We start from the raw sequence: 12,003 nt of genomic DNA, 5'->3' as shown, positions 1-12,003 counted from the left end.
TTGTATTACATGGTACAGTTTACGTCTTCTTTTCCCTTTTACTTTTCGAAATTTAGTTTTTCGATATGTCAGCAACATTGGCCTTGACTTTTCTTTTCCTGACTTGGGCAACTGACAAACAAATTTTTTAGGGGCAGGTTCAGTTCTTTTCACTGCTCTATGTGGTCTCAGTTTATTCTGCACCCATGTTCGCGTCTGGCGCACCCTACATGGGTAATGCTTCCTGAGCAGGTCCCGGTTCTTAAATGTTTGATCACACACATGGCATTTAGCTGTTTTTTGGTGTGGCTGAGATTTCTTCCTTGTTGATGGTTTTATGTTTGTATTACAGAGCTTGTCTTCTTTCACTTCCTCAGAATCGTCATAACTTTCCAAGCTACAATTGACAAAGCTTTTAGTGTCATCTTTAACCACATTATCCACTCTCTTGCACATAACCAAGTCTTTCAGGTCATTTTTTTGGTTGATTTTAGATCCAATCTTTATTTTGGGTAAGTTTTCTAATGTTTTTGATACTTCCTCAAGGATCTCTTTGCCGACAAGATCTGCTTTAGGGTTTGAAAACCATTCAGATTCCTCGCTACAGCCACCAGAAGTCCTAAACTTCTGTTCATATGCTGAGTCAATGGCAATCATTTCAGCAGTCACTTGTTGTTCTTTTCTTTTTGATGAAATCAGAGCACACTCAAATGTCTTTGATGTTTTGTCCGCCTCTTCAACGTTGGCACCAGCCTTTTCAAACAGTTTTTGCCTCAGTTTTGCTAGACCTTCCATACGATCCATGTCAGTTTTTTCAGGTGACCCTTCATAACAAGAAAGATCTGGTTCCATTGGCATGCTGACTTTTCTAACATGCACTTTTTGGTTTTCTTTTTTGTGCACAGATTTTCCAATAGCATGAACATATTTGGTTGCAGCACAGGTATGACGAGAAGAATTATCACAGTTATCAGCATGACAACAATTACAGCACAGTTTGCAACCAATCGATAGCATGCTTTCTACTCCTGACAAGTTTGCTTTATTGCAAGCCTGAGGTAATCCATCTATTACAACATTTTTATCACATATTACAGGATTGTTTAAAGGCACTTCAGAGAGAGAAAATATCTCAGAGCTAGATAATTTGTGAGCACTTTCTTCAAAGTTTGTGGTGCACAAGCTATTTACATCCTTGACATTGTCTTCTTGAACATTAGGTACAGTTTTACTAAATGACCAATGTTTTTTCATTGCTTTAGTTGCTTTAAATAATTTACCATTTGATCCTGATTCTGGATTTCGTTGTGCAGTTTTTCCTGAATCACTTAATCTACTTAACACTGAGCTACTTTTACTTTTGATCATTGCATGTTCATTGAAACTATTGCACCCGCTCACATTATCAGATTCACTGTCAATACTTTCCTTAACTTTCTGACTGATCAATTTAGTGTAAGTTTGAGCTCTTATTCCATAATCGCCTCTATACCGGGAGGCACATTTTGCTGATTTTAACCTCCCTGATTTTCTAACATCGATGTCAGTGTCATAAACCATTTGTTTCTGCTTAAGTGCATCAGAATTGTCTGCTCTTCTGAGCTTTTCAACATTATTTTCAACCATTGAGAGTTCATGCACAGTTTTCTCAGTCATCACATTTTCACATGGGACACCTTCCAACTTGAGATCACACACTTTTTTTCTGGATAATATATCTAATGATGAACTTCTTCTAAGCTTTACAATACACTGTTTTGGTTTTAAACTACTGCTCAATGCAGTTTCAGTAACCTCAATTCTACAATTGTCTTCATTACTAATAAGCCTGTTATCAAGACTCTGTGATCTTCCAGTGTTCATGGTAGCCATATCACATTTTGTCTCAGAGTCAGAATGAAATTCATACTCAACTGCTTTATCTTTCCAAAGTTTTCTATTTATTTTTGATTTTGACTTAAGCTCATTCATTTTGTTTTTAACAAGCCACTTGCGTTTGAAAATGTTTGTTCCATGTTTTTTTGATGTCAATGATTTTTTAATGGGTGCATTCAACTCCTTATGTGTATGCAATTTCTTTTTGACCGCATTTTTATGATTGCATTCAGTTGTCACAAGGATGTTTTCTTTTCTTTGTTCTTTCTGTAAATCAGAGTCTTGTTGGGATACAGATGTGCTATTTTCATTTCCTGAGGCTCCAGATTGACTGCTGTTAGCAGATGGGCCATCGTCTACTGGTTGCCTAGCAAGGACCTTATATTTTTTAACTCCTGTGAGATCAAGAATAGGCACTATGACTTGGTTTTCACTGCACGCTGATGCATCAATGAATAAGATCCTTTGCTGGAAAATTTTCTTTTCCTCCACGCCTTGGCTTACAGATGGCTGACTGTCCTGAAGATTGCTTCTCTCAGAGACTTCATTTGTAAGCTCCTCAAACCCAAACAAATCAGCCATTCTTTACTAATCTGAAAACAGAAACAGTGAAGATCTTGCGAACAACTTAAACAAAGTAAAGCATATTCATCTGATACTGAAATATCTAAACAAAGTTGTAGTATTTTATTTTATGCTTTCCGGTGGTTTATAGAGAAATATCAGTGAATTAAAACTGAAAATTTCACTGTTTCAAACAATGAAAATTATCAGTGAAAATTATCGATAATTTTCACTGTTTATGTTAAATGACGTCGTTTTTTGACAAAATTACGTCATTTTCCCAGCGAAATTCTTTAGCTAAACTCTATAACAATGTATATAAACTGTGAAAAAAGGCATTAAATAAAAAGAAAATTTGTTGGGTTCGGTGGATTATCGATTTTATTTCACTCGTGATCATATAAAATATATATTTTCACTCGTGGCTGCGCCACTCGTGAAAATATTATTTTCTATGATCACTCGTGAATTAAAATCGATAATCCACCGAATCCAACAAGTATCCTCTATGTAATCTTGCTTAGAAATGTCAATTGAAACAGCCATTAAACAAGAGCTGTCACCATAGGATGACTTATGCCCCCTATAAACGCTTGGTAGAAGTTATGAGCTTTTTTTTTCAAAACCTCAACGCAGATTTTAAAACCTAAATGCAGACCCTAAGTTCAAGGTCACAGGGGTCAAAATTTGTGTGCGTTTGGAAAGGCCTTGTCCATATACACATGCATGCCAAAGATGAAATTGCTATCTGAAGCGACATAGAAGTTATGAGCATTTTTCGAAATCTAAACGCAAAGTGTGACGGACAGACTGTCAGACAGTCCAATTACTATAATGCCCTCATTCGAGGACATAAAAATGTCTTAGAATATCAAAATAAATCAGAAAGCCACATAAACTAGAGAACGGAAACCATGCTAATTCCTTGAAATGCACTAAGTGACCCCGTGACCTAGTTTTTGATCCGGCATGACCCATATTCGAACTTGACCTAGATATTGTCTTGATACAACTTCTGACCAAGTTTGGTAAAGATCAGATGAAAACTACTTCAATTAGAGAGCGGACACCATGCTAATTCCTTGCAATGCACTAAGTGACCCTGTGACCAAGTTTTTGACCTGGCATGACCCATATTCGAACTTGACCTAGATATTGTCTAGATACAACTTCTGACCAAGTTTGGTAAAGATCAGATGAAAACTATTTGAATTAGAGAGCGGACACGAAAAGTGTGACTGAACGACAGACAGACAGACAGACTGACGGACAGTGCAAAAACTATATACCCCCTTTTCTTCGAAAGGGGGCATAAAAAATATTGTGCAGAGGGCAGCATAATAGGTAATTTTGGGTGCTTGGCAGATTTACAGCAACATTTTCTTAAACAAACTGTTTGCTTAAAAATATGCGTGAAACTGAAGTATTTCAAGTACAACTAGAGCTTTGTCACAGACGTGACAAATACCCCAACATGCCGCATTGACTTTGAATATTTTGCATATTGTCTTCACAAAAAACAGCAGACACCATGCTCAATGTTTAAAATACACTAAGTGACCCCGTGACCTGGTTTTTGACCCTGCATGGCACATGTTCGAACTTGACCTACACATCATCTAGATACAACTTCTTACCAAGTGTGGTGAAGATTGGATGAAAACTACTTAAATAAGAGAGAAGACACTATGCTGAATGTGTAAAACGTACTAAGTGGCCCAGTGACCTAGTTTTTGACCCGGCATGACCCACATTCAAACTTGACCTAGACATCATCTAGATACAACTTCTGACCAACTTTGGTGAAGATTGGATGAAAACTACTTGAATTAGAGAGCGGACACCATGCTTAATGTTTAAAACGCACTAAGTGACCCCTTGACCTAGTTTTTGACCCCGCAAGGCCCATGTTCGAACTTGGCCTAGACGTCATGTAGATACAACTTCTGACTAAGTTTGTCGAAGATCGGATGAAAACTCCTTGAATTAGAGAGCGGACACGGACCGACCAACAGACAAGCTCACTCCTATATATCCACGTAAACTTCGTTTAGTGGGGGTATAACGAGCCCATTACTTTATGATGCATGTAGTTTAATTAACAGGAAGAACCAGACCAGGGATTTCAATAGACGCAGAATCCTGCGTTTTGACGCGAGCAAAATAAAAATGACTCATTTTTGACGCAACCCTTTTTTCTGCCGTGCGTCATTTTGACGCATCGAAAATTTTACCCGTGCTTCAGTCAGTTTACATTTCGAGTTCCATGGTAATAAATCCCGCAGTGCTCCTAATTGAAATTAATATTTCAGTATTTGAAACTTGGTCTAAAATCGAGGGAATACCCCGGGCTTTGTTTATCTTATCTCTTCCAATACACATGTCACCGTCTTAATAGTACGTGCGCACTATCTAGGTAATTAGCAGCAGTGATTACGCGGTAATTGATTGACCATCCGATAACTGCAGGTTTTTTTGCAGACTTTGCAGACGGCAAGGTTAAAGAAAGTCGGCAAAAGTAATTAAAGAAAAAACAAAATTGATCAAGGTCTATTAATTACGTAGATCCACTAGTAAGTCCAGCGAGTTTTGTCAGTTTGTTAATCCACCGATAATTACGAATAACACCCATCTTATATAAACTGGAATCACATTTCATTTTTTATACTAACAAGTCATAATACTACACATAAACATAGAGAAAACACAATTCCTCGATTAGATATAAATTATCTGAGAAGAATTAAAGTGCTACATCATGACCTTCAACATTGTAAATGGCGGACGTAACATTCAACCCGCGTTCAATTAAAAGCTGGCGATTCAAATTGCAAGTAATGGTGATTCAGTAATGGAGAAAGCATTAACTGGATTTAACAAACATTTGATAAGGTTTGTTAAACCAGATAACAACAAGAAAAATTTGGATTAATAAAGTAAAACTACTACAGGCAAGGCATTCTTAAGTTAACATATTTCGGACATGTATAGTATTCGGATAAACAGTAATAGATATTATACTAGATGTTCCATGCATTTAGATTGTGTTTTGTTAGAAAAGCTATCATAGGGATGATGATAATATAATGACGATAAATATGTGATGAAAAGGTGCTACCGGTGCATATCTTAAATTACTTCAATGTGTTAAAAGACTTAAATGTGTTATAAGGAAGTAGATTTTAATGTACCAATTCATTAAAATATGTTGTGTTATGTATCATGGTATTGTGATTTAATAAAGCAGTATAACTTTTTAAGATATTGTGTTACGCTTAGAGCATATAATTTTTATCTAAAAAATTGAATAATACAGACAAAAACGCAATTAATGCTCTTTAAAATTGACCCCAGCATTTTTCAATTTGACTCCTCAAAATTTCAGTCCAGGGGTCATTGACTCCTGGTTTTTAAAATCTATTGAAATCCCTGCAGACTATATACAAATGACCTCTTCAAAGGTTAGCAACATTAACAAGACCTGTCAGAGGATCAAACAATGAACTTTTCTGGTTTTTGCCTATTTCTTGCTCTTTTTTTTCGAAATAAAACACTAACTTTGTATAGATGAATCAAGCAATTTAGTATTATTAAATTGAAAAATATTGTGTGAGCCCAATGATTTTAGGTCAAAACTGTCTTTTTCCAGAGTGATTTATGGTGACCTTGACACAATGTGCTCCCAATACAAACAAAAACAAGAGGGCCAAGATGGCCCTAGTTCGATCACCTGAGAAGAGTGTGTTAATTGAATTTTTACCAAATGTATTGGGCTGTTTGTAAAACATGCATGCCTGCATCTGGGCTGTCAGTTGTAATGGCAGCCATTGTGTGAATATGAATATATTAGTCATTGTGACTTTGACTTTTGACCTTGGTTTCTTGAGTTGTCATCTGGACACCATTTTAAAGTGTTGAGTCATTGTTATTAAGACGTTTGACCTAGTGACTTGAACATTATGTTGGTCATCTGCCAGTCATGATCAATGTAACTATGAAGATCATGAATCTAGGCATAAGCATTGTCAGTAAATATAAAGAAACAATTTTTATTGTTTTGAGTCACTGTGATGTTGATCTTTGATGTAGAGATTTGAAATTCAAAAGGGGTATTTTTATAATCATGAACAATGTACCTATGAAGTCTTTATCCTAGGTGAAAGTGTCTTGAGTTATCATTTGAAAAACAATTTTTGTATTTTGAATCACTGTGACTGTCACCTTTGACCTAGTGACGAGAAGATCAATAGGGGTCATTGGTGAGTCATGATCAATGTAGCCAACAGTTAGCAATTTACATTCCAAACCTAAATTTGGTACATGTAGCTGTATATTTTAGAACCCTTTATCAGCAGTAGCATATATCCATTGTTAATGTCTTCTTTAACACAGCCTGTTGACCAGAGCTCACACACCAACAAATTACAGCAAAACGCAAGTAGATTGATCATTTTCTGTATTAGATTTATACAATTAACTATGCATGCACAATTTGCGTTCCTGGGTTTACCACGTAACGATGATGATCAATCTACGGCAGTTATGTATAGTTAACTAATAAGTTACCTGGTAGACATACCCAGTAAAATTTATTACCAAATATACTGAAAATATTAAAACTTTACAACTTTTTTCAAGTAATGTTATATACCAGTTGTATTATTTTAATCAATATAAACTAATAATTGTAAAAAAATACGGTATTTTACAACTTTTCTTTTGTATGTCGTCGTGGTTGACCATCCCTTTAAGATTTAAAATTACAAAAAAAAACAAATGAATTACATTCCATCTTGCATTGTTTCAAGGTCAGCCCACTGTTAGTCTGTCTGGAAATGGTCAATTTAGTGCTTTGTGTTAATTACCAAAACAAAAAAACAAACTTTAAACCACAAACATCTTTAAACAAGAGGGCCAAGATGGCCCTAGTTTGCTCACCTGAGAGGAGTCGGTTTATTCAATCTTTACCAAAAGTCAAACTTGACCTATAGATATTGTCCAGACAAACATCCTGGTCAAGTTTAATCATTATTGAACCAAAACACTGGCATATGGAGTGATTTTGTTTTTGTAAGATTTGACCTGGTGACATTTATTTTGAGTTGACCCCCCTTACCAAATATCAAACTCTGCTTACAAAAACAAATATTATGATCAAGATTCATAAAATCTTAAACAAAATTGTGACCTCTAGAGTGTTTACAAGGATTTTGTATAATATAATGAAAATTTGGACAATCTAAAGGCAATAATTATGGCATTAATTATGTGATATATATAATACCAATCTTTTTACCAAGTTTCATGATGATTGGGCAAAAAATGTGACTTCTTGAGTGTTCATAAGCTTTTTTCACTATATAAATATGAGAAAACGCCCCCCCCCCCCCTGGCAGCCATGTTATTCAACTGAACGGAACCATTTTGAAACTCAACTCTCATATCAAGGAAACAAATGTTCAGACCAAATTTCATGAAAATTGGGCCAAAAATGTGACTTCTAGAGTGTTCACATGTTTTCATTATATACATATAGAGAAAAATGCCCCGCCCACAGGCGGCCATGTTTTTCACCGATCTGGACCATTTTCAAGCTTGTTCGAGATATCAATAAAACCAATGTTTTGACCAAATTTTATGATTGGGCAAAAATTGTGACTTCTTGAGTGTTTACAAGGTTTGTCTATAGCCGAATAAGGAAAACCGCCCCCCCCCCTGGCAGCCATATTATTCAACTGACCTGAACCATTTTCGAACTCAACTCTCATATCAAGGAAACAAATGTTCTGACCAAATTTCATAAAAATTGGGCCAAAAATGTGACTTCTAGAGTGTTCACATGTTTTCACTAAATACATATAGAGAAAAATGCCACGCCCACTGGTGGCCATGTTTATCACCGATCTGGACTACTTTCGAACTCGTCCGAGACATCAATAAAACCAATGTTTTGACCAACTTTCATGATGATTGGGCAGGCAGCAATGTTATTCAACTGACCGGAACCATTTTCGAACTCAACTCTCATATCAAGGAAACAAATGTTTTGACCAAATTTCATGAAAATTGGGCCAAAAATGTGACTTCGAGTGTTCACATGTTTTCACTATATACATATAGAGAAAAATGCCCCACCCACTGGCGACCATGTTCTTTGACCGATCTGGACCATTTTCGAACTCATCCGAGATATCAATAAAACCAATGTTTTGACCAACTTTCATGATGATAGAGCAAAAAATGTGACTTCTAGAGTGTTTACAAGGTTTCTCTATAGCCAAATAAGGAAAACTGCCCCGCCCACTGGCGGCCATGTTTTTCAACGGACCGGAAACACTTCTGAACTCAACCAACATATCATTAAGACAAACATTTTGACAAAGTTACATGAAGATTGGGCATGAAATGTGACTTCTACAGTGAAAATACAAGTTTTTTCTCTTTTTTTTGACCTAGTGACCTAGTTTTTGACCCGGCACGACCCAGTTTCGAACTCAACCGAGATTTTATTGGGAAAAAGCTTCTGACCAAGTTTCATGAAGATCGGACAATAAATGTGGCCTCTAAAGTGTTTACGAACAAATGTGGACGGATGACGGACGGACGGACGACGGACAAAGACCGGTCACAAAAGCTCACCTGAGCAATCAGGTGAGCTAAAAAGATGCAATGATTATAATGCACACATGTCAGGTGGATAACAAAGTTATAAGATGTTCAAAACATCTTCATGATAAATTCCATTTTTGATTGATTTAATAAGAAAATTCTATCAACTTGACCATTATATTGTATCATGACCTAGGGGTAAGCTTTCTTGAGTTATCATCCAAAAACCATTTTACTGTGTCAAGTAACCGTGACCTTGCATTAGTGACCTGAAAGTCAATAAGGGTCATCTGCAAGTCATGATCAATGTACCTATGAAGTTTCATGATCCTAGGCGTAAGCGTTCTTGAGTTATCATCCGGAAACCATTTTTCTAAGTTGAATCACCATGACCTTGACCTTTGACCTAGTGACCTGAAAATCAATAGGGGTCATCTGCAAGTCATGATCAATGTACCTATGAAGTTTCATGATCCTAAGCATAAGCGTTCTTGAGTTATCATCTGGAAACCATTTTACTATTTGGGGTCACCTTGACCTTGACTTTGACCTAGTGACCTGAAAATCAAAAGGGGTCATCTGCAAGTCATGATTAATGTACCTATGAACTGTCATGATCTAAGGCATAAGCGTTCTTGAGCTCTCATCCGGAAACCATTTTACTGTTTCGGGTCACCGTGACCTTGACCTTTGATCTACTGACCTGAAAATCAATAGATCCGTGAGTCACGATCAATGTACCTATGAAGTTTCATGTCAGATCCTAGGCATAAGCGTTCTTGAGTTATCATCCAGAAACCATTTTACTATTTCGGGTCACTGTGACCTTGACCTTTGACCTAGTGACCTCAAAATCAATAGGGGTCATCTGCGAGTCATGATCAATGTACCTTTGAAGTTTCATGATCCTAGGCGTAAGCGTTCTTGAGTTATCATCCAAAAACCATTTTACTATTTCGGGTCACCGTGACCTTGACCTTTGACCTAGTGACCTCAAAATCAATAGGGGTCATGTGCGAGTCATGATCAATGTACCTATGAAGTTTCATGATCCTAGGCCTAAGCGTTCTTGACTTATCATTGGGAAACCAACCATTTAATGGACAGACATACGGACGGACATGAGCAAAACAATATACCCCCTCTTCTTTGAAGGGGGGCATAAAAATGTGACTTCCATAATGTTAGATCACAAGGTTTGACTGAAACCATTTTTGAACTCAACTCTTGTATCACAGAAACAAATGTTCTGACCAAATTTCATGAAAATTGGGCCAAAAATGTGACTTCTAGAGTGTTAACGTTTTCACTATATACATATAGAGAAAAATGCTGCGCCCACTGGCGGCCATGTTTTTTCACCGAGCACACTGGCGGCCATGTTTTTTCACCGATCCGAACCATTGTCGTACTCGTCCAAGATATCAATAAAACCAATGTGTTAACCAACTTTCATGATGATTGGGCAAAAATTGTGACTTCTAGAGTGTTTACAAGGTTTCTCTATAGCCAAATAGGAAAAACTGCCACTATATACCGTAGGTTTCCACGTATAGCGCGCACCCATGTATAGCGCGCAGGCTGTTTTTTAAATGCAAAAATGGAGAAAAAAATATTTCAAGACAATAAAACCACCAAATCGGACCGAAAATGGCCGCCATTTTACTATTACACAGTCCAATAATCCGGGGCATTGGAAAGCTTAATTAAGCATTCAAAATAGGAAGCGTCATTATGATTAGGAGCAGGGGTTGCATAGCACTATACTTTTCTGACAATTTTATAATTTTCTTGCAAAAGATTAACAGTCCACGTGCATTTCGTGAAAAACGTGAGAAAATAAGAATTAGTATACATCGTGTGATTTTTCCTCGGGGAAAGCGTGGGCATTACCGGTAAATTTGAATTACGCATAGAAGACAGGGATACAATTGTTGAGGTATGCGGGCGAAGGACGATGTCAATATCTCTCTGTGTTGTAGGTTAGGCGATTGCTAACGATAGTTTGAAACACCACAGTTGAACGTTGAATATTTATACACACAAAATGCAATTGCATATTGTCACAAGTCGTGGCTCATATTACTCAATATCATCTGCCAATTACGAAGTGCAAAATGATCCCCTTTCACACCTACCAATACCCGTAAAAAGACCTCGTTCGCACCTACCTTTGCCTGCTCTCGACAACAATCCCCATCGGAATTCATCGAAAAGGAAGTGTTAAAACACAAACAAAGAAATGTCCGCAAGTTTATTCAAACAAATTTATTTTGACAAAACTTCTTCTACAGCGTTCATACCTACCAGTAGCGACTTATGGTTGTTTCGATAATGGCCCCTCAGTCAGTAAGATTATAGGGTGGTGGTTTTCTGGAAAAAAAACATGGCGGCCATTTTGATTATTTACGATTACACAACATATTTTTACCAATTTAGCAGCCAGGATAGCGTTGTATCAATGTATAACGCGCATCAACTTTTTAATTTGATTTTTGGAGGTAAAAAACTGCGCGCTATACGTGGAAACCTACGGTACATATAAAGAAAAATGCCCCGCCCACAGGCGGCCATGTTTTTTCACCGGTCTGGACCATTTTCGAACTCGTCCGAGATATCAATAAAACCAATGTTTTGACCAACTTTCATGATGATTGGACAAAAATTGTGACTTCTAGAGTGTTTACAAGGTTTCTCTATAGCCAAATAGGGAAAACTGCCACTATATACAGTACACTCCACGCGTTTTCCCCAAAAAACGCGCTCCCTCCGCGGGTTTTTTTCTGTTAGGGAGTGTTCTGCGGCGTTGGGAGAGCGAGGTGAACTCGATAAAACGCTCGGCATTACGCCGCGTTCGCTAATTCCTGCGGCGTGTATAGCTTTAGCCTAGTTGGTAAATGCAGACAATTTCCGTTCTTATCAGTGACCGCTGCGCAAAGCCGCGTTAGCAGTGTGCTACTGGGCATGCCAAAAAAT

General features: G+C 37.2%; 1 protein-coding gene across 1 annotated transcript in view; it reads right to left on the bottom strand.

The window, feature by feature from the left end:
* Positions 1 to 2,315: 2,315 nt before the first annotated feature.
* LOC127865199 (uncharacterized) overlaps positions 2,316 to 12,003 on the bottom strand; it is a 43,622-nt gene continuing 33,934 nt past the window's right edge. Inside the window, exon 6 of the mRNA XM_052405191.1 lies at positions 2,316 to 2,447. The gene's annotated coding sequence lies outside the window, so the exon portion shown is untranslated. The remainder of the gene's footprint in view (positions 2,448 to 12,003) is intronic.

This window comes from Dreissena polymorpha, chromosome 1 (assembly GCF_020536995.1).
Source record: "Dreissena polymorpha isolate Duluth1 chromosome 1, UMN_Dpol_1.0, whole genome shotgun sequence".
Lineage (NCBI taxonomy): Eukaryota > Metazoa > Mollusca > Bivalvia > Myida > Dreissenidae > Dreissena > Dreissena polymorpha.
The sequence above is the reverse complement of the archived record's forward strand: the minus strand, read 5'-3'. Positions and strand labels throughout refer to the sequence as shown.